Source organism: Kogia breviceps, chromosome 17 (assembly GCF_026419965.1).
Source record: "Kogia breviceps isolate mKogBre1 chromosome 17, mKogBre1 haplotype 1, whole genome shotgun sequence".
Taxonomy (NCBI): domain Eukaryota; kingdom Metazoa; phylum Chordata; class Mammalia; order Artiodactyla; family Physeteridae; genus Kogia; species Kogia breviceps.
The window spans coordinates 23,843,984-23,867,941 of NC_081326.1; positions in this window are offsets into that span (position 1 = coordinate 23,843,984).

The window sequence follows — 23,958 nt, forward strand, 5'->3', positions numbered from 1 at the left end:
TCTGCTTTGCCCTCTGCACCTCTGTTGCTGTGCTCTCCTCCATGGCTCCAAAGCTTCCCCCTGCCACTCCCAGTCTCTGCCAATGAAGGGGTTTCCTAGAGTGTGGAAACTTTTCCTCCTTCATAGCTCCCTCCCAGAGATGCAGGTCCAGTCCTTATTCTTTTGTCTCTGTTTTTTTTTTTTCTTTTGCCCTACCCAGGTGCGTGGGGAGTTTCTTGTCTTTTGGGAAGTATGACGTCTTCTGCCAGCATTCAGTAGGTGTTCTGTAGGAGTTGTTTCACATGTAGATGTATTTCTGATGTATTTGTGGGGCAGAAGGCGATCTCTATGTCTTACTCTTCCACAATCTTGAAGGTCTCCTTCTATTTTTCCTACTTTATGTGTGTCATTCTGCCTCTCACTCTCCTTTACATTGCTCTCCCAATATTTTCTCATTTGAGGTCCCCAAAGATCAGCTCTGATAAGCTATATTGCCTTGGTGTCTTCTCTTGTCACTTTTGACACTGATTGGCCATATCTGGCTGAAAGAAGTGGCAATACACTGCTTTAGTCTTACTCTTTTCCTTGCTTCCTTTTTGACAAAAGAAAAGATTATGAACCTCGATAATTTGAACTCGTTTCTGTGTGGACAAAATACAAAAACTACAGAGAAATGTCTTTTCACACATTTTCAGGATTTTGCTCTTCCTAAAGGGTCATGTGCTTAAATGCAAGAATTTTGCTCCCTGGCACATAGAAGCATGATGTTTACCATTTTTCACTGCATAACCAGAGATATTTATATATGAATTTCCAGGAAATTTCATCTGGGTCATATGAACAAAGAAATCTAATCAAAATGGATTGCTTTTTCAGAACACTAATAAATTCAAATAAATGCAAATTATGTGCTAAATAACATAAATTTTAGTATTTTTTGTCTATTTATGACATGCTAGTTTCATGAGCAGTGTTTATCAAATGACTTTGCTTATTGCAAAATACATAGGACAATTAAGTGCAATTTATTTGTAAATGCTTGATTCACTTGTCTTTAGAATTCTTTTATGGATTAATTGCCAGAATTAAGAGAAGTCTCAAAGTAAAATAAGTTTAGGGAGTTGAAGTCAGTCAAGAGGAGGAGAGGCAAATAGACAACCAGTATCAGGTTGGTTTTACTACAGTCTGGCACTTTCCATCTTTCCTGGTCCTTCCTTTTCCAGTCTCTGACATTCTCTCAAGATCCTTTTAATCCTGGCTCCTGAACCCACTTTACTCCAACTTTAAACATACTCTAAGCAGCAGGATTATATGGATTCTTTTGCTCAGCTAATGCTCATCTTTGTTTTGCTGCTAGTCAGCTTTGGTGGGTGACTCAGTTGACCTTTCAGACTGTAGCTCCGTGAGGACTGACTGAATGCTTTCCTGAAATTCAATTCTCTATTAACCAGCTACCTGATTTCTCAGCAACCTGCTTATAGTAAAACAATGTCACGGTATCTTATTGGGCATCCTTGTCCTCATTGGCTGAGTTACCTTGCTTTCACCATGATTATGTTCCAAGTATTTCCTATTTCCAATTCTTCTCTGCTTCTCACATAGACACACACACACATACACACACACTCTCTCTCTCTCTCTCTCTCTCTCTTTCTCTCAGTGGCTGCTACTTATGTACACTTACCTCATCCATACATAAAGATGAATATATTAAATTTCAGGAAAAAATTGTCACTGTATATAAGAACTCTGAATAATAATTGAAAAGATAATTATCTTTAGTTTGTCTGAAAAAAGAGGGAAAGACATCCCCAAAACCTAAAGTTATTTCTGTCATCTAAATTAAAGTCTGAATGATAAGTTTTAAAACCTGAAAATATTAATAACATTCAATTCTTAGCAAAATAATAATATAGAATAGTCCTTAATTTAATTGATGTTTTTCTTCTAGAACTTGGTTCTTCAATGATTTAAGACCCTGCCATTTACATATTAATTTATTTGTTTCTAAGATGTCTTTGTTTTTATTATAAAGAGTATATAATTAATTGTATTAGATTAACATCATTTCATTGGTTAGACATTTTGAGTTTTCCTCTTAAATACCATATTTGCTACTTCTCAACTAAATTTTTCATCTATTTTGTGTGTATAATGCAGTGGCTTTTTACGAAGAATATTTTTACAATAATATTTTGGAGTTCTCACTCCTATTTCATTTAAATGTGAACTACTGTGCATTTTTCAACAGAACACATGAGGGCAAGGGCATGTTAGCAGTTGCCACACTGACAAGAATATTCTTGATATACAATGGGAAAATCTCTCTCTCTGGATATCTTACCTTGATTTCACTTTTTGTTTGCTTGTTTATTTTGTTTTGTTTTACCTTGTACTTAAAACCTTCTAACATAGTATGTACTTACTTGTATTTATTTTTATTTACTGCTTTCTCTGCTATAATTTTCTGGGATCCAAGGCAAAATTAAAGAAATTGTTTAAACAGTTTGTCACATTTCAACTCAATTTATATGAATTTGTCATAAATAAAATGATAGAAATATTGACAACTTTGTAATATCAGAACAATCAAGAATGAGTGAGAAGACGGGAGAGAGAACTTTATGTAAATTTATACAAAAGGCCACTCAAAGTCAGCAAAACAACTTAGGCTAGGGAAATTATATAGATGAATCATGTTAGAAAAAAAGGTAATGGGAGGCAGAGAAACAGAAATTAGCTTGTTTTATAAAATACGTATTTATGAAAAAATATTATGATGAGCATAATGTATTAGGCATATCCAATGTGACTGACCACAATATTCATAATATTACTCTATTCAACATTCCTGTAAACTAACTTGGTTAAATAATGGAACTCAAAGAATGCTTTTTCAAAAATTACTCTAACTATATAGTCTCTAACTCTAGAAGTAATTATACAAAGATGAGAGAAAGATTAGAGTACTTTATTTGTATGAACAGTGTTTCATATGTCCAAGAGACATTACACTGGCCAAGTGAAACAAGCAAGGAAGACTTTATTCAGGGTTATTGCAATAGGGGGAGAGATTGAATTGAACTCTACTGAAAGAAAAAGTGGGAGAACTTTCAAGCTCTGGAGTCATCTAGTGGAAAAGTATTAGGACTTTAGGGAAGAGGTTGTATGATTGCACTGTGTTTGCTAATGTTGCCTATGGAAGTTAGGCTCCTACCCTCCCACAGAGACTGGTTGCTAAGGACTTTATCTTTCTTGAAGGTTGCATTTCAAAGGGATGGCTTCCAGGGCTTTGAGAAAGACATTCCTGGGTTATAAAACTGTCAAGAGGCTAAGAAGATTTACATCTCAAAGGAGCAGTGAAAAAACCCTACAATTTTAAATGTTCTAGAATAAGTGCTGTAAGGAAAGGGAGGTCAGGGGTCTATAGTTAGAAGGAAACTTATCTAAAGTTTAGTCGGGCTGAGGGGTGTGTTCAGACTGTGCTCAGGTCTCCACAATGATCTCTCTCTCTTGCTCTGTTTCTTAGTCTGTCTCTCTGTCTGTCTCTCTCATTCTTTTATTTTTCTTCTAGTAGCAAATATTTGCAAACGGAGAAAACCATTTTTTGGTGTGGTCCATTACAGAGATGAGCAGGTGAATTTATGATTCCATTGTAAGACTTATATTCAAGAAACTTTTATTTTTTTTTCCTGGTGTTCAGAGTTGCAGCAAATGAACATGCCTGGTCTGAGTGCTCAAGATTAATAAAAGTCTTGATACAATTCTATGACACAGTATATTAACCATGTAGAAAACTACATTATTTATGGTAGAAATTTAAATTACTTAGGTGTGTATTACTTGTTAGACATCAACATTCTGTTTGCTATTTCTAAATAGCTTGTAAATGTTAAAAACTAGTCAACATAAGAACTATATCCAAGGGACTTGTTTACTTAGTGGTCACAGTTGGCTATTAAGAATAACTTGGGTATTCCTACTTCAAGTGGACAAAAACAAGCAAAAACATTATAGAAATCTATAACCTAGTGCACTGTAAAGTATATAAATATTTCTATTAAACTATATATGTATAGATCTACCTATTTATAGTTATGCACTGTTTATTATAAAATAAGTATGTATGTATATTAGTATATATAATATTTTCTTTTAGTTATATTATTTGAGGAAGATATATATTTTTTAATATTACATTTTTGCTTTCTCCAAATAACTTGAGAATATATTAATATATAACAAAAATCAATACAGATATCTACTATTAAAATGCTGATTTTGATTATTATTTAAATTATTACTAAATTATGATTTTAATTAAAAATTTACCTAATATAGTGGCAACATATGCATATCATATTTCATACTTTTGTTTTTATTACCATGAAGTTCAGAGTTAGACTTCATGTTTAATCATTAGTCTTAGAGGTCGATCTATTTACTTGTTCTGCATCACTGATTCTAAACAGCCAAGGAAAGACAAGCCTCCCCTAAGAAGGTGTTTTAGAGTCTGTGTTCATGAAATTTCTCATCATATTATTGCATGATTTATAAAAAATGTGAAAACTATGTGTTTTATTATCTACAAGTTTAATAACCTTTTTATGTACATGGCTTTTATTGATTTACTTCAAATTCTTTCCAGAAGAACAATTTATATTACATATTCTTTACTCCAATAAGTATATATTTTCCCCTTGAAAAGCTTTAAGTAATTAAAAAATAACATAATTAAAAAAAATAAAGCATGATTAGGTTTAACAAACATTTATTGAACACTATAACATATGATATGTTGTAGACAGAAATATGAATGACCTGAGTTTTCTCCCCTGGTAAATCTTGGTAAGGAAATGAAGTTTTGAAAAGACAATTCAGTGTTGTTTACAGGAAACAGTATCTGCGGAGAGGTTAAAGCTAATGGACTCTGGAGTCAGACTAACTGAATTTAGATTCTCAACTTTACAACTGACTAGCTGTGTGGTCTTTGGCAAGTTATTAACCTTTCTGTATTTATATTTCATTATGCATAAAAGGATAATACTATGAACTACTTCATTTGCTTGTTGTCTGGATTACATAATTCATGTATGTGACATGCTTAGCCTAGAACTAAAATTATATCATTAACCAAATATAATTTATAATTGTGACTAGTGGGGCTTAGATTAGGAAATGTTAATTTCCTAAACATTTCCAACTTCCTGAGGAAAGTTAGGGATGACTTCTTGGAAAGCTCTCTTGCAGAGATGATTCTGGCTCTTGAAGGCTACATACAAATTCTTTAAATGAAGAAAAGGGTTGTAGAGAAGCCCAGGAATGGAGAGGGATGAGCAGTTGACAAAGACAAATGGATGTGACGTTATAATGTTGAAATGTCATCAGTTTTATATAATTGTAAAAAGTAAGGTGGGGAGTGGAAGGAGCACGAGAGAGATAAGCAGAAGTTTGCTCATGAAAAGAATTGTTATGTCCCTCAAAATAAATTTGACTTTACCTTGTAGGTGATGGATATAAATTAAAAGTATTTTTTAAAAAGGGAGCAAATTGGTCAGATTGGATTTTGCACAGGTCTCTTAGGATGCAATAGTTTGAGAGAAATAAGATGGGAGGCAGAAAATAGCTTAGGAAGCTATTGAAAACTGCACTGGATAATAAAGATTAAGTTATTCTATAGTCCTAAAGATTCATTTACAGGATTTTGAAATAACACTACTTATTTTCCTTACTTATTTTATATTTTGAAATTTCAGTGAGAAGAAAAATTACTAGTCACAGAGGAACATATTCTCCTGAGAATAGCATAAATGGGAGAAGAAATTTGACATCGTTGCTGACAATATTTCCCAGAAAGAAAAAGTTGGCTTCATATTACATTACCATTAAGATGATTTCTAAATGTTCTTGTAAGAAGTTTGTAAACATCCTATACCATAATTATATAGAGGCAGAATTAATAACATGATTTCTTCCCTTTTCTAATTTATAAACGTTGTAGTAGTAATAGCAGTGGTAGTAGTAGTGGTCTTATAACTTATTTGGTAAAGAAAATTAGATTATATTTGAATTAAGATAATAAAATTAAAAAGCATTTAAGTTCATGTCTGCTCATTTGAATAAGCTCTTGCATCAAGAATTATTTTTCTTTCTACTGTTTACATCTTTCCTTGCATATTGATGAACATCATTATTGTTTGAATTTTTAATATAAACATACTTTTGTTCAATAGGAAATACTGGTGTTCCTTCTCTCATGTGTAATCTGTGCTCTTATTTTTTTTATTTTTTAGTTGTGTTGGGTCTTAATTGCAGCACGCAGGCTCTTCTTTGCGACGCACAGGGTTCTCTCTAGTTGTGGGTGCGGGTTTTCTCTCTCTAGTTGTGGTGCGTGGGTTCCAGGACACGTGGGCTCTGTAGTTTGCGACATTCAGGCTCTCTTTTTGAGGTGTGCAAGCTCGGTAGTTGTAGTGCGTGGGCTTAGTTGCCCCGCGGCAAGTGGGATCTTAGTTCCCCAACCAGGGATCGAACTCACATCCCCTCCATTGGAAGGCAGGTTCTTTACCACTGGACTACCAGGGAAGTCCCCTATAATCTGTGATCTTATTAAAGTAACTATGCAGATGTACAGTACTTCTGTAGAGTGCATGCTAAGCTCACAACACCCTGTGTGTGGTTCACACAACCCCTTGCTGAGGTAGAAAGAGCAGTGCTCTCCTTTTTTTTTAGTCTGAGGAGACTGTGACTCGGGCTGGTCAGATGACTTGCCCCAGGAGTAGCCTGATATTTATATCCAGGCTTTTTGACTTTGCATCCAATGCTTATTTTCTATTATAGCATTACTCCATGTCCTGAGAACAGTAGAAAAAGAAGTAATCTGAACTGTAGCCCAGATTCATAGATAACTAAATTTTAACCCTGTTACTGAGGATGATAAAATGGTATTTGGGACATTTGAGGATTTATTCTGAAGGAAGGGAGGTAGTGAACCTGTGAATTGAGTCAGAGAACAGCTTGCACAAACAACTACAAAAAAAGCAAAACCCAGGCATTGACATATGCTTAATTTCTCAGGCATATTATTTAATCTCTCCAATTCTCCTTTAAAATAATTTATCTAGTGAATTATAATAACAATTATCTCACAAAGAAGTTAAGGTTAAATAATGAATATATACAAAAAGCCAAGTATAGTATGTGGGAATTTAAGTTCTCAATACATATTAGATCTTTTCATTAGTTAATTTTATAGATCTTTGATTGAATTCCTGAAAGAATAGTTCCTTGAGAAATGCTTGGCTTTTGACAAGGTTGTACCCCAAAGTAAAGTATGACTTAGGGACAGTAGGGGGCAGCAGAGCACCAGTCCCAAAACACTAATCTGGGAGCTACCTCCTAAACGTTTTACAGTGCAGGTAAGACAAACCCTTGAAATTTCCCAGAGATCCAGACTAGTTGGGAAAGAACCGAAGAGCTAAAGCTGTAGTAAACGTGCTTACACAACTACAAGCTAAGGTTTGGCAAAGCAGACATTCAAACAAAGACTGGAAAGCCAACTGAAATAAAAAGTAGTGTCAGCTAAGCCACATCCAGTTGCACAACAAATCATAAAAATAGTTAATAAAGGGCGAGAATGAAATTGAAATGGATGTGATCAGATCCTCAGTTTTGGGGCAGATGCATCTTGTGGTATTGGAAGAGATTTGACCTGCTTCTAAAACGGGGCTCCCCTTTGCCCTATGGAGGACATGATTATGGCATTGTTCAATGTCAGTCCTTCAAGGCAACCTTCTCGTACAGTGCTTCAGGCTTGGAGTGGACATCGTACTTACTTTACTAAATCATTATCAGTAGAATTATCAATAAGTGAGAAGTTAAGAAACCTTGAAGAGAAGTGTAGACTCCCAGGTCAATTTTTAAGACTTTGCTTCCCCAGTACATGAGATGCTAGAGATTTCACTGCTAGACAGGATAATCTGATATTATAACAATTTTAATTTACTCTGTTTCATCCATGAGTTCCTAGAATAAATGGTCCTTTACTGACACGATGGAAATCTTGATTTTAGTATGTGCACAGGGTATAAATAGGGCACAGCTAAGGATGTCCAAAACATTTGGGGGACAGTGGGTAAAGGAGGGGGCCCTATTAGGTTCAGGGTGGAATCAGATGCTCTGCCTCCCTTGAACCAAAGTACATTATGTCTTTCAGTTCTCTCGATTTAGCAGGAAAAAATAGGTCATAGAATAAAATAAGGTACAAATATAATAACAGAGCTCAGCTTTTGCCATATCATGTTTATACTTTGGAGACATATCCTCTTCTGGAAATTACAGAGATCTTAGTTTCATTTCTGTTATTCAGTAATTTATTTTATTAGCTCAAATGGTAGATAATTCAAGTTCTTTTTTCTTATTGTGACCACATTTAACGGTTTCCAGAAGTACATAAGCTAAAAGGGTAGATACACCTCTTTCTCTAGGGTCCTAAGTGGTGTAAGAATGGGACTGAGAATTGGACGTAGTAATGTTATCTTCTCAAAAATTTTCTATCTCCTTAAACTCTTTCCAGAATACGAAAACATTTTCTTCATTTATGGACAAATATTTTGAATTGCTGCTTTCTTAAATATTCCTTCATGTGCAAGTCAGTGACTTGTTATTCGTGAACATCTCCAGCACTGCTGCATTAGATCTTTTAAGAAGGATGTTTAAATCTTAGGTTTCAAGACATTCCCCTCCCATGATGACTTGTCACTTGCTCCTATTCAGTTTCAAATCGCTCTGGAGGTCCTTCTGTTCTTAGATAGCACTAGAGAGGTGTTATACATTGAATTGCCCCCCCCCCCAAAGTTCACATGTTGATGTCCTAACTCCCAGAACCTCAGAATGTGACCTTATTAGGGACTAAAGTTTTTGCTGATGTTAATTAATAAAGCTGGAGTCATTATAATAGGCCTTAATCCAATACAACTGGTGTTCGTATGAAAAGGGAAACTTTGGACACAGAGACAGACAAGCACAAAGGGAGAATTCCATTGGCGTTACGGTGTCACAGCTAATGAAGTACCAGAAGGCAGGAGACAGACCTGGAACAGATGCTTCCCTAGAGCCTTCAGAGGGATCGTAACTGCTGACACCTTGATCTCAGACTCTTAGTCTTCAGAACTCTGAGAAAATAATTTTTTGTTGTTTAAGTCACTCACTTTGTGGTACTCTGTTGGGGCAGCACTAAACAACTAATACTAGTGGGAAGCAAATAGCTCTGCTGAGCACTCTATTGGTAGTTAAAGTGGCTTATTCCTCAAGACAACATTCTCAGCAGGACTGTGTCTTTTGAGAAATGGTTCCTTGCCACTGAAATGGCACCAGAAATATAACCTTCCTATTTTATATAATTTAATTCAATTTTTTTTCTTTTACCATGGAGACAGTACTCAACTCCATCAAGATTCCCTTTAAGATTAAATTCATAAGCTTAATACCTTCGTTTATAATAATTTAAAAAATTTAAACAAGGAAATATATTCTATCCATCAAAAGAAATGTTGTGAAGAATTGATGTCATCAACTCTGACAGATCCAATTGTGGCAAAGTGTCTTATAAGTATCCACAGGCCACTAAGTCTGCTCAAGCATTCTAGATGAGGCCCAATGATAGTATTAAATCTACTGAAAGTCCTATGGTTGTATGTGTAATTATTTTCTGCACTTATTTATTGATTACTTTACAAACATTCTTCCACATTTCATTTGATGACATCAGAGCTGTGGATCACGAAAGTTATGAAACAGATGGAAAATACAATCGAATGTCACTAAAGTAACTATAAGACTTCTGAATATGAAAAATGAAGATAAATGAGAAAATAAGAAAGTCAGTAAAAAACAGTTATTTTCAGTTTTAGCAGTATGTGAATATTCATATGCTGAAATAAAATATTGAATTATAACATTTTAACACTTATGAAAGTTAACATCCTATCTGAAAATTATTGACTGGAGTCCTCAGTTAGCAAAGTGAACTTGACAAATGGCTCAGTGTATCCCTCTTCATGGAGGAGAAATCCCTGAAGATATGTGTAGGCCCCCCGGTCCCAAAATCACTTCATTGGCTGATTGGCACCTTCAGCTTTTTGAGATGGCAGCCAAAACATCTGAGATGATCAGAATGTTTCCTTATTGGACATGTATCTTTCCAACTTGGAAAGGTTAGAATTGAAAGCAGAAATGACATAGTAAATCAAACCTACCATAATCACACTTTGGTGTTATAGTCAGTAGTAATATATGTAACTGGTGTTTTAAATGTCTGAGGTGTTTAAGAGAATTTGACGTTAGACTGAGATTTTATTAGATTTAAATTTACAACTTAAAGTGCACAATTGATTTTATTTTTACCAATTTTTTAATTCATCTCATCTCTGAGCATAGCATCATTTTATTTTATTTATTTTTATTGGGGTATAGTTATGATTTTAGACTTATGATTCAAGATGAAGAATGTAAATGAATCTGAACAACATCCTAAACTGTGTTGGGATAATCAAAATAATTTGAGTAACTGTATTTTTAAATTTGATTTCCTAGATTCTCCAGTTATTTTTAAGTACTTGGGAAGATTTCACTTGTTAAATCACACATTTGAAGAACATAAAAATAAAGTAGAATTATTAAAATTTTTAGTGCATTTAAATGTGAATTATAACTGGGTTGTGAATAACATTTTTCTGAAGGGCTTTAGTTTGAACTAATCAAACGAAGAAAAATGGAAGATTGTTGTCTTTCGTTATTAGATTAATAAGTAGGAATAACATTATCTGTACATTGAAATTAGGAAGAAAGTCGTATTTCCATATTTGTTTCTTTAACATATTGAATATTAATTTTAAATCTAAGAAAATGTGGAGAGTACCGTCTGTGAATAAACGATTCTGAACATCATGAAGTTCATTGTGACACTATGTCATAGCCTAAAATTTTGTTATGAAACAAGGACATGAAAGCTGGCTATTCCCAGCTTTTAGGTCTTTCTTACCTTCCTAGCAATATCAAATGGTATAAACTCTGACAGGTGCTGTTTTCAGACTCTGTCAGTTTCTTCTGTGAAAAAGTTTTGAATATCAAAGAACTCCCAGTTCCAGCACCTCATTTTCAGTAGCTTTACAACATCTTGGTTTTATTGACTCTAAATGTGAGAACCACTGCTGTTTGAAAAGTTGTACTTTAGAGGCTTATTGCCCTGTGGTAAGATTGCTGTTCTTTATGCTCTCAAAAGTGTAGTTTTGAAGGACTGTTCCACAGCTTTCTGAAGTAACATTGTCAAATTCATATGATTATCTCTTTTTGTGTGCTAAGAGAGGAATTATTTTACACTCTGGTATATTGTCTATCAGTAGACATTTGACACTTAGGGAACAACAGGACGGCATCAACATAAATTAGAATTTACAGAGCGGCGAGCTCAGCCATGTTTCTGTTACTTGTGATTCTTAAACGGCCAGGGAAACCATTTAAGGAGTTTGGAAGATCATCTGCATTGGAATTGTATTATATTTCTGCCTCTTGAATTAACAAGTGCTGGGACTGAGGGTATGCTGCTTTATCTGCAACTTCTGGTAAATTTATAAAATGCATTATTTAGGCCACTGATCAATGTGATATTTGTGAGCACAAATCTGGCTAATTCTTGAAACTCACAGAGGTTTATGTATTTTAACTTGCCATAGATGGTTTGAAAATTTAATAAGATGTGCATCATATATATATAATCATGGGTTGATTTGCTCTCTGTATATTATTTTCTTTCTTTTTTTTAACATCTTTATTGGACTATAATTACTTTACAATGGTGTGTTAATTTCTGCTTTATAACAAGTGAATCAGCTTTACATATACATATATCCTCATATCTCCTCCCTCTTGCATCTCCCTCCCACCCTCCCTATCGCACCCTTCTAGGTGGTCACAAAGCACCAAGTTAATCTCCCTGTGCTATGTGGCTGCTTCCCACTAGCTATATATCTTACATTTGGTAGTGTATATATGTCCATGCCACTCTCTCACTTCGTCCCAGCTTACTCTTCCCCCTCCCCGTGTCCTCAAGTCCATTCTCTATGACTGCATCTTTATTCCTATCCTGCCCCGAGGTTCTTCAGAACCATTTTTTAAATTCCATATATATGTGTTACAATACAGTATTTTTCTCTTTCTAACATACTTCATTCTGTATGACAGACTCTAGGTCCATCCACCTCACTACAAATAACTCAATTTCATTTCTTTTATGGCTGAGTTATATTCCATTGTATATATTTATCACATCTTCTTTATCCATTCATCTGTCGATGGACACGTAGGTGGCTTCCATGTCTTGGCTATTGCAGTAGAGCTGCAGTGAACATTGTGGTACATGACTCTTTTTGAATTATGGTTTTCTCAGGGTATATGCCCAGTAGTAGGATTGCTGGGTGATATGGTAGTTCTAGTTTTAGTTTTTTAAGGAACCTCTATACTGTTCTCCATAGTGGTTGTATCAGTTTACATTCCCACCAACAGTGCAAGAAGGTTCCCTTTTCACCACAACCTCTCCAGCATTTATTGTTTATAGATTTTTTGATGATGGCCCTTCTGACTGGTGTGAGGTGATACCTCATTGTAATTTTGATTTGCATTTCTCTAATGATTAATGATGTTGAGCATCCTTTCATGTGTTTGTTGGCAATCTGTATATCTTCTTTGGAGAAGTGCTATTTAGGTCTTCTACCCATTTTTGGATTGTGTTGTTTGTTTTTTTGATATTGAGCTGTATGAGCTGCTTGTAAAGTTTTGAGATTAATCCTTTGTCAGTTGCTTCATTTGCAAATATTTTCTCCCATTCTGAGCGTTATGTTTTCCTCTTGTTTATGGTTTCCTTTGCTGTGAAAAAGCTTTTAGGTTTCATCAGTTCCCATTTGTTTATTTTTATTTTTATTTCCATTTCTCTAGGAGTTGGGTCAAAAAGGATCTTGAAGGGCTTCCCTGCTGGCACAGTGGTTGAGAATCCGCCTGCCAATGCAGGGGACACGGGTTCGTGCCCCGATCCAGGAAGATCCCACATGCCGCAGAGTGGCTGGGCCCGTGAGCCATGGCCACTGAGCCTGCGCGTCCAGAGCCTGTGCTCCGCAATGGGCGAGGCCACAACAGTGAGAGGCCCACGTACAACAACAACAACAAAAAAAGGATCTTGCTGTGATTAATGGTGTTCTGCCTATGTTTTCCTCTAAGAGTTTTATAGTGTCTGGCATTTCACTTTGGTCTTTAATCCATTTTGAGTTTATCTTTGCGTATGGTGTTAGGGAGTCTTCTAATTTCATTCTTTTACATGTAGCTGCCCAGTTTTCCCAGCACTATTTATTGAAGATGCTGTCTTTTCTGCATTGTATATTCTTGCCCCCTTTATCAAAGATAAGATGACCATATGTGCATGGGTTTATCTCAGGGTTTTCTATCCTGTTCCATTGATATATGATATATATTTCTGCTTTTGTGCCAGTACCATGCTGTCTTGACTACTGTAGCTTTGTAGTATAGTCTGAAGACTGGAAGCTTTATTCCTCCAGCTCCGTTTTTCTTTCTCAAAATTTCTTTGGCTATTCAGGGTCATTTGTGGTTCCATACAAATTGTGAAATTTTTTATTTTAGTTCTGTGAAAAATGCCATTGGTAATTTGATAGGGATTGCATTGAAACTGTAGATTGCTTTGGGTAGTAAATTCATTTTCACAGTGTTGATTCTTCCAATCTAAGATCATGGTATATCTCTCCATTTGTTTGTATCATTCTTAATTTCCTTCATCAGTGTCTTATAGTTTTCTGCATACAGGTCTTTTGTCTCCTTAGGTAGGTTTATTCCTAGATATTTTATTCTTTTTGTTCCTGTGGTAAATGGGAGTGTTTCCTTAATTTCTCTTTCAGATTTATCATCATTAGTATACACTAATGATATATGAGATGCAAGATGCAAGAGATTTCTGTGCATTAATTTTGTATCCTGCTACTTTACCAAATTCATTGATTAGCTCTAATAGTTTTCTGGGAGCATCTTTAGAATTCTCTACATATAGTATCATGTCCTCTGCAAAAAGTGACAGCTTTACTTCTTCTTTTCCAATTAGGATTCCTTTTATTTATTTTTTTCTTCTCTGATTGCCATGGCTAAAACTTCTAAAACTATGTTGAATAATAGAGGTGAGAGCAGACAACCTTGTCTTATTACTGATCTTAGTGTAAATGATTTCAGTTTTTCACCAAAGAGAACGATGTTGGCAGTTGGTTTGTCACATATGACCTTTATTATGTTGAGGTAAGTTCCCTCTATGCCTACTTTCTGGAGGGTTTTTATCATAAATGGGTGTTGAATTTTGTTGAAAGATTTTTCTGCATCTATTGAGATGATTATATGGCTTTTCTCATTCAATTTGTTATTATGGTATATCACATTGATTGATTTGCATATATTGAAGGCTCCTTGTGTTTCTGGGATAAGCCCCACTTGATCGTCATGTATGACCTTTTTAATGTGCTGTTGGACTCTTTGCTAGTATTTTGTTGAGGATTTTTGCATCTATGTTCATCAGGGATATTAGCCTGTAGTTTTCTTTCTTTGTGACATCTTTGTCTGGTTTTGGTATCAGGGTGATGGTGGCCTCATAGAATGACGTTGGGAGTGTTCCTCCCTCTGCTATATTATGGAAGAGTTTGAGAAGGATAGGTGTTAGCTCTTCTCTAAATGTTTGATAGAATTGACCTATGAAGCCATCTGGTCCTGGGCTTTTGTTTGTTGGAAGATTTTTTATCACAGTCTCAATTTCAGCATTTGTGCCTGGTTTGTTTATATTTTCTAATTCTTCCTGGTTCAGTCTCAGATGGTTGTGCTTTTCTAAGAATTTGTCCATTTCTTCCAGGTTGTCTATCTTATTGGCATACAGTTGCTTACAATAATCTCTCATGATCCTTTGTATTTCTGCAGTGTCAGTTGTTACTTTTCCTTTTTCATTTCTAAATCTAGTGATTTTAGTCTGGTCCCTTTTTTCATTGATGAGTCTGGCTAATAGCTTATCATTTTTGTTTATCTCTTTAGAGAACCAGTTTTTAGTTTTATTGATCTTTGCTATTGTTTCCTTCATTTGTTTTTCATTTATTTCTGATCTGATTTTTATGATTTCTTTCCTTCTGCTAACTTTGGGTTTTTTTTTGTTCTTCTTTTTCTAATTTCTTTAGGTGTAAGATTAGGTTGTTTATTTGAGGTGTTTCTTGTTTCTTTAGGTAGGATTGTATGGCTATAAACTTCCCTCTTAGCAATACTTTTGCTGCATCCCATCAGTATTGAGTTGTGTTTTCTTTGTTATTTTTTTCTAAGTATTTTTTGATATCCTCTTTGATTTCAGTGATCTCTTTGTTATTTAGTAGTGTATTGTTTACCCTCCATGTATTTGTATTTTTTACAGATTTTTCTCTGTAATTGATATCTAGTCTCACAGCACTGGGGTCAGAAAAGCTACTTGATATGATTTCAATTTTCTTAAATTTACAAGGGTTTGATTTGTAACCCAAGATATGATCTATCTTGGAGCATGTTCCATGAGCACTTGAGACAAAAGTGTATTCAGTTGTTTCTGCATTGAATGTCCTATAAATATCAATTAAGTCCATCTTGTTTAATGTACCATTTAAAGCTTGTGTTTTCTCATTATTTTCATTTTGGATGATCTGTCCATTGTTGAAAGTGGTGTGTTAATGTCCCCTACTATGATTGTGTTACTGTCGATTTCCCCTTTTATGGCTGTTAGCATTTGCCTTATGTATTGAGGTGCTCCTATGTTGGGTGCATAAATATTTACAATTGTTATATCTTCTTCTTGGATTGATTCCTTGATCATTATGTAGTGTCCTTCTTTGTCTCTTGTAAAAGTCTTTATTTTAAAATCTATTTTGTCTGATATGAGAATTGCTCCTCCAGCTTTCCTTCAATATCCATTTGCATGGAATATCTTTTTCCATCCCCTCACTTTCAGTCTCTATGTGTCCCTAGGTCTGAAGTGGGTCTCTTGTAGACAGCATATATACGGATCTTGTTTTTGTATACATTCATCCAGTCTATGTCTTTTGGTTGGAGCATTTAATCCATTTACATTTAAGGTAATTATCGATATGTATGTTCCTATTACCATTTTCTTAATTGTTTGGGGGTTTGTTTGTGTAGGTCTTTTCCTTCTCTGTGTTTCCTGCCTAGATAATTTCGTTTAGCATTTGTTGTAAAGATGGTTTGGTGGTGTTCAATTCTCCTAGCTTTTGCTTGTCTGTACAAGTTTTAATTTCTCCATCAAATCTGAATGAGATTCTTGCTGGGTAGAGTAATCTTGGTTGTAGGTTTTTCCCTATCATCACTTTAAATATTTCCTGCCACTCCCTTCTGGCTTGCAGAGTTTCTCCTGAAAGGTTAGCTGTTAACCTTATGGGGATTCCCTTGTATTTTACCCTTGTGCTTTTAATAATTTTTCTTTGTATTTAATTTTTGATAGTTTGATTCATATGTGTCTTCACATGTTTCTCCTTGGTTTTATCCTGTAAGGACTCTCTGTCCTTCCTGGACTTGACTTTTTCCTTTCCCATATTAGGGAAGTTTTCAACTATAATCTCTTCAAATATTTTCTCAGTCCCTTTCATTTTCTCTTCTTCTGGGACCCCTGTAATTCGAATGTTGGTGCATTTAGTGTTGTCCCAGAGGTCTCTGAGACTGTCCTCAATTATTTTCATTCTTTTTTCTTTATTCTGCTCTGTGGTAGTTATTTCCACTATTTCATCTTCTAGATCACTTACCTGTTCTTGTGCCTCAGTTATTCTGCTATTGATTCTTTCTATAGAATTTTTAATTTCATTTATTCTGTTGTTCATCATTGCTTGTTTCGCCTTTGGTTCTTCTAGCTCCTTGTTAAACGTTTCCTTTATTTTTCCATTGTATTTCCAAGATTTTGGATCATCTTTATATTAGTCTGATTTCGTTTTCAGACAGACTGCCTAGTCCCTCTTCATTCTTTTGGTCTGGTTGGTTTTTACGTTGCCCCTTCATCTCTTCTGTGTTTCTCTGTCTTCTTAATTTGCTTAACTTACTGTGTTTGGGGTCTTCTTTTTGCAGGCTGCAGGTTTGTAGCTCCCATTGCTTTTGGTGTCTACCCCCAGTGGTTCATATTGGTTCAGTGGGTTGTGTAGGCTTCCTGTTGGAGATGACTGGTGCCTGTGTTCTGGTGGATGAGTCTGGATCTTGTCTTTCTGGTAGGCAGGACAGAGTCTGGTGGTGTGTTTTGGGATGTCTGTGACCTTATTATGATTTTAGGAAGCCTCTCTGCTAATGGGTGGGGTTGTGTTCCTGTCTTGCTTGTTTTTTGGCATAGGGTGTCTAGCAGTGTAGCTTGCTGATCATTGAGTGGAGCTGGGCCTTAGTGTTGAGATGGATATGTCTGGGGGAGAGTTCACCATTTGAAATTATGTGGAGCCAGGAGGTCTCTGGTGGACCAATATCCTGAACTCAGCTGTCGCACTAAGAGGTACAGACCTGACACCTCCTGGAGCCCCAAGCCCCTGTCAGCCACACAGCTTAGAAGAAAGAGGAGAAAAAAAGAAAGAAGGAAAGAAAAATAAAATAAAATAAAGTTATTGAAATAAAAAATTAATTAGTAATTTAAAAAGGAATACAAAAGAGAGAAGAGAACAACCAAACCAAAAAACAAATCCACCAATGATAACCAGCACTAAAAACTATACTAAAAAAAAAAAAAAAAAACAAAACAAACAAACAAACAAAAAAAAAGCAAAAAATGGGCAGACAGAACCATAGGACAAATGGTAAAAGTAAAGATATAGAGACATCACACAAAAAGCATACACATATATGCTCACAGAAAGAGAAAAATGAAAAGAAATTTATATCCATATATTAAAAAAAGAAAGAGAGCAACCAAATCAATAAACAAATCTACCAATGATAATAAACTCTAAATGCTAAACTAAGATAAACATAAAACCAAAAACAAATTAGATGCAGAAAGGAAACCCCAAGTCTTCAGTTGCTCCCAAATTCTACTGTCTTAATTTTGGGATGATTCATTTTCTATTCAGGTATTACAGAGATGCAGGGTACACCAAGTTGATTGTGGGATTTAATCCACTGCTCCTGAGGCTGCTGGGAGAAATTTCCCTTTCTCTTCTTTGCACAGCTCATGGGTTTCAGCTTTAAATTTGGCCCTGCCTTGGCATGTAGCTCACCAGAGGGTGTCTGTTCTTTGCTCAGCCAGAACAGCATTAAAGGAGCAGCTGATTAGGGGGTTCTGGCTCACTCAGGCCTGGAGGGAGGGAGGGGTACAGAATGCAGGATAAGCCTGTGGTGGCAGAGGCTGGCATGATGTTGCAACAGCCTTAGGCACACCATGTGTTCTCCTGGGGAAGTTGTCCCTGGATCACGGGACCCTGGCAGTGGCAGGATGCACAGGCTGCCGGGATGGGAGGTGTGGATGGTGACCTGTGCTTGCACACAGGCTTCTTGGTTGCTGCAGCAGCAGCCTTAACGTTTCCTGTCTGTCTCTGGTGTCTGTGCTGTTAGCTGTGGCTCACGACCATCTCTGGAGCTTGTTTAGGCAGTGCTCTGGATACCCTCTCCCTGAACACATCAAAACAATGGTCTCTTGCCTCTTCAGCAGTTCCAGGCTTTTTCCCACAATCCCTCCCGGCTAGCTGTAGCATGCTAGCACCATCAGGATGTGTTCACGTAGCCAATCCCAGTCCTCTACCTGGGATCTGACCTCCAAAAGCCCGAGCCTCAGTTCCCAGCCCTCCCTGGTCCTGGTGGGTGAGCAGACAAGCCTCTCAGGTTGGTGAGTGCTGTTCAGCACCGATCCTCTGGGCGGGAATCTCTCCACTTTGCCCTCTGTGCCTCTGTTGCTGAGCTCTCCTCTGTGGCTCTGAAGCTTCCCTTCCCTCCCCACCCCACAAAACTCCCTGTTTCTGCCAGTGAAGGGGCTTCCTAGTGTGTGGAAACTTTTCCTCATTCATAGCTCCCTCCCAGAGATTCAGGTCCCTTCCCTATTCTTTTGCCTCTGTTTTTTCTTTTTTCTTTTGCCCTACCCAGGTGCGTGGGGAGTTTCTTGCCTTTTGGGAAGTATGACGTCTTCTGCCAGCGTTCAGTAGGTGTTCTGTAAGAGTTGTTCCACATCTAGATGTATTTCTGATGTATTTGTGGGGAGGTAGGTGATCTCCATGCCTTAATCCTCCTCCATCTTAAAGGTCTCTCCTGCTCTCTGTGTTTTCTTTCATTTTCATTTAGTTTTCCTCTTCCTGTTAATGGAGTAAATTTTGATACCATCTCTTTGTCTGTCTCTGATGAAGAGGAAAGCCAAGGTAAGGAGCTCCAATATGAGCCATGGAATGGAAAAACCCTCTGGCCAAGAATTGTGCACTTGACTCTGGTTCATGAGACATGTTTTTGGTCAAATTAATTAGTTAGCCTGGACACATTTTAAAATAAAATGAAAGTTGTAATAATCACAATGCATTTATTCAGGTTACTAGGGAAATGTCTTTCCTTCTACAAGAGTTATGGCAATGGGGTTTTAACAGTTAAAGTGGTTATAATTCAATATGCCAAGAAAAGCATTTTTTAGTTTTATTTTTACATTATTTCTTTCTCAGTGAATTGCATACTTCTTTATCATTGTGTCTGACTTTCTAGTACAGTGCTTGGTAGATGCCATTTTATAAACATTGGAGGAATAAATGAGTGAACCACCATTCTCCATTTGTTAAATATAGTTACATAATAAATGGCCCTCCCAAAATAGAGATTTATTGTCTTAGACAGTTTCTGTGGACCATAAATTTGGAATTGATTTAGCTGGGTAGTTCTGGCTCAAAGTCTCTGATGAGGTTACAATAAAAATATCTGGATCTATTCTTAGAACCACATGTATGTGTTGATATCTTAGAAGCTGGCTTCCCCTAGATCAAATGATCCCAAAGAGAACACGGCATAAGCTGCGATAGTTTAACCTTGGAAATCACACATCTTCATTTCCATAACATCCTGTAGGTTAAACAGACCAGTCTTATTTAATATGGACACACACTATACAGGGGCATGAATACCAGGAGTCAGGGATTACTGGGGCCAGTGTGGAGGCTGGCTAGTTTACATTTATAGACACTTTACATTTGACAAAAACTTTTACATTTACTAAGTCATTTTCTCATCTGATTTAAATCTAGGTTAGAATGAGGCAACTGTGGTACAAACAATTCGTCAATTCATTATTATTCTTAAGGGTCAAGAAATATATACTTAATAAACTCTGGAAATATAAAGTGAGCTGAAGAATGATGTTAACAAATGTGTACCTTTTCAACTTTTCCTAGCTATTTTCCAAACCCCTTGCTGTAAAATTCTATGCATATCCAGATGTAGTATAGAATCTAAAGCATCTTTATCAATCTCAGATTTGCCTAGTTAAAGCTTGAGCTTTCATAGGAATGACACCACCTCAGTTAAGATCAGTGAATTCCTTTAGCTTAAGTGCAAGAAGTCAATCATGGAAAAATCATAAAGCATAAAGTAACCCATAAAATAACACTGCAAGTTGGATCTCTCAGGAAAAACAAGAAGTGAGAGGGAAAGATGCTTTCTGAAAGCATGCACAACCTCTCCTGGAAAAACAAAAGCAAAAAACAAATTATAGTCTATGTTTATGGTAGAATGGCTATTATCTTACGAAAAGTCAAAGCAATTTTCCACAAAAATAAGGTCATCACATCCCAGAGTAAGAGCTGTCAATAAACTGAGGCCAACCTTTCTGACAAATACGGTGGTGGTGGTGGGGGGGGGGGGGGATGGTGGGGGACGGGAGGGAGAAACCAAACCCTGAACATTTAAGAAAACCATGCAGTTAAAAACTACACTTTCTGTGATTTTGTCTTTTGTTTCTTTTATATTTTGTTTTACCTGGATTTCCTTTTTTAACTTTTTGTTTGTCTGTTTTTTAATGGGAATAATATATGTCCTCTTCTGTTTGGGAATAGTTAGCTACGGGGTAATAGGGACATTCTCTCAGTAATTCATAGTAGTAAGTTATTCAGTATGGAGGAAGCTATTGCTTTCCCATAAATTACCTAGTTTAGCCAGTTCTGGGTGATTTGTGTTTGAAGAAATCTTCCATCACAGATGGAGAAAAGGGAGAAAAGAGCTTCCACTGTTTTTCTCCTTTCATGTGCCAGACATTGTAAAGAACAGTCTACTTTTTAAATTTTATTTTTTTATTTTTATTTTTTTAGTTTTTGGCCATGCAGTGTGGCTTGTAGGATCTTAGTTTCCCAACCAGGGATCAAATCCATGCCCCCTGCAGTAGAAGCATGAAGTCCTAACCACTGGACCACAAGGGAATTCCCTCAAAACAGTCTATTTTTATTACCTCATTTAAACGCCATAACAAACTGATGAAGGATAATCTGAGATGCAAAGTGTATGAGGAAGCTGAAGATTAGAGGTAGCTATTGCTTGTGGTTAGTAGCGAAGAGACAGAGCCAGAATTTTGTCTGACCACTGAGTTCTCTCTACTACTCCCTGCTGTCTCCCAGGGAAAATAAATGTTCTGCAAATCTTCCCTTTAACAACAATTAAAGACTGAGTAAGGCTGTCAAATGATTTACCAGAAACCATAGAACTTCAAGAGAGGTAGAGAACTAGAAAATGATGATCAAATCATATCACATTATTTTAAAGATAAACAAACTTAAAGTTTCTAAATAATTCTCTGCTTTCAAAAGCAATAAAGATGTCTGTTAGATAAAAGAATTGTATTTTCAATGACATACAGGTATGATGGCAGATCCTAACTCAGTTGAGTGTTGTTTTATTCACTCTTCTTCTCTGAACACTGTCACACAAACAATAACACTATTTGCACTAACATTAATTGCACTAACACTATTTGACCAGAATTCCTTTCTGGCATTGCACTCAGATTTGTGTTTAATTCTGTATCAATTTCTGTTCACCTGATGACCAGGCATGACTCTTATCTCTCGCCAACCATCCCTTCAAATGTAGCTTGAATGACTTTTTTTTTTTAACATCTTTATTGGACTATAACTGTTTTACAATGGTGTGTTAGTTTCTAATTTACAACAAAGTGAATCAGTTATACATATACATATGTTCCCATATCTCTTCCCTCTTGCGTCACCCTCCCTCCAACCCTCCCTATCCCACCCCTCTAGGTGGTCACAAAGCACTGAGCTGATCTCCCTGTGCTATGAGGCTGCTTCCTACAAGCTATCTATTTTACATTTGGTAGTGTATATATGTCCATGCCACTCTCTCACTTTGTCACAGCTTACCCTTACCCCTCCCCATATCCTCAAGTCCATACTCTAGTAGGTCTGTGTTTTATTCCCGTCCTACCCCTAGTCTCTTCATGACATTTTTTTTTCTTAGATTCCATATATATGTGTTAGCATACGGTATTTGTTTTTCTTGCACTGCTAGTAGGAATGTAAATTGATACAACCACTATGGAGAACAGTGTGGAGGTTCCTTAAAAAACTACAAATAGAACTACCATACGACACAGCAATCCCACTACTGGGCATATACCCTGAGAAAACCATAATTCAAAAAGAGTCATGTACCAGAATGTTCATTGCAGCTCTATTTACAATAACCAGGACATGGAAGCAACTTAAGTGTCCATCAACAGATGAATGGATAAAGAAGATGTGACACATATATACAATGGAATATTACTCAGCCATAAAAAGAAATGAAACTGAGTTATTTGTAATGAGGTGGATAGACCTGGAGTCTGTCCTACAGAGTGAAGTAAGTCAGAAGGAGAAAAACAAATATCGTATGATGAATGGCTTTTTGAGGTGTGTAGGTGATTAACTAATGCTCACCATACCAATGTATTCCAAACACTGTAATGATAGCTGTTTTAATTTCTTGGGGGTAAGCATGTCTAAGGGAGAAATAATATTTAAAGAACACTTAAAAAATACATTAGAATTATCCTAGTCCAATACCTTAATTTCATGAAAGAATTGAACATAAACACAAACACTGATTGCTAGCCAGGCCATGCTCTAGAATTTGACAACCTCCTTCAATTTCTTGCTCCAATGTTTTGATCATCTTACCATCATGAAGTTTATGTTTAGTGGCTTTAAGTTTCAAGGTACTCAAGTCCTTTCTTTCTAGTGATCAATCCGCAAGTATTTTAACTTTAGTCTAAGTAATTAATTGTTCAATTAACATTTCTTGGCTTCTATAAATTATTCCTCAATTAAGTTTGGTGTAGAGTAATTGGTTTAACCTGTGGCAGCTCCTGCCCATCTACATTACCACAGAGGCTCTCTGAGAAATTGTGCAGTTCTTGATGCCATGTGCAATCTACATGCAACTTTTCTTCAAATAAAGTACTATTGAGGTCCGAGGAAAGGTTATACACTCATTTAAGGGAAGTCTAGAGCTATTAGCACAGCGTTTTCAGTCCTTCTCAAACTCATTCCTCTATGAATCTTCATGAATTTATATGACTCTATCATACAGAATACAGATATCTTTATCATCATCATCATAGATCACTGCTGTACCTCTTGCTAGTTCTTCTTGTGTCTGATAACTTTTACAGAATTTCAGAATATCTACATTTTCATTGAATGAAATGACCAATCCAAGATTGAAGGAAGGAGGCAAAACCTGTAAGAAATCTTTTGGTTCCTCTGTAGTGTGTGCATGTGTAGACACAAGCATAACCTCGACAAGGGAAAATGCAAACAGAATGAGGAAAATCAATTTTCCTCTTATTTCGATTAGCAAAAAGAAGTTCATCCATTTGCTAGGGAGGTGGAGTATAATGAGGAAGGGGAATCAGACAAACTGTCAGAATTTGTTACAGCC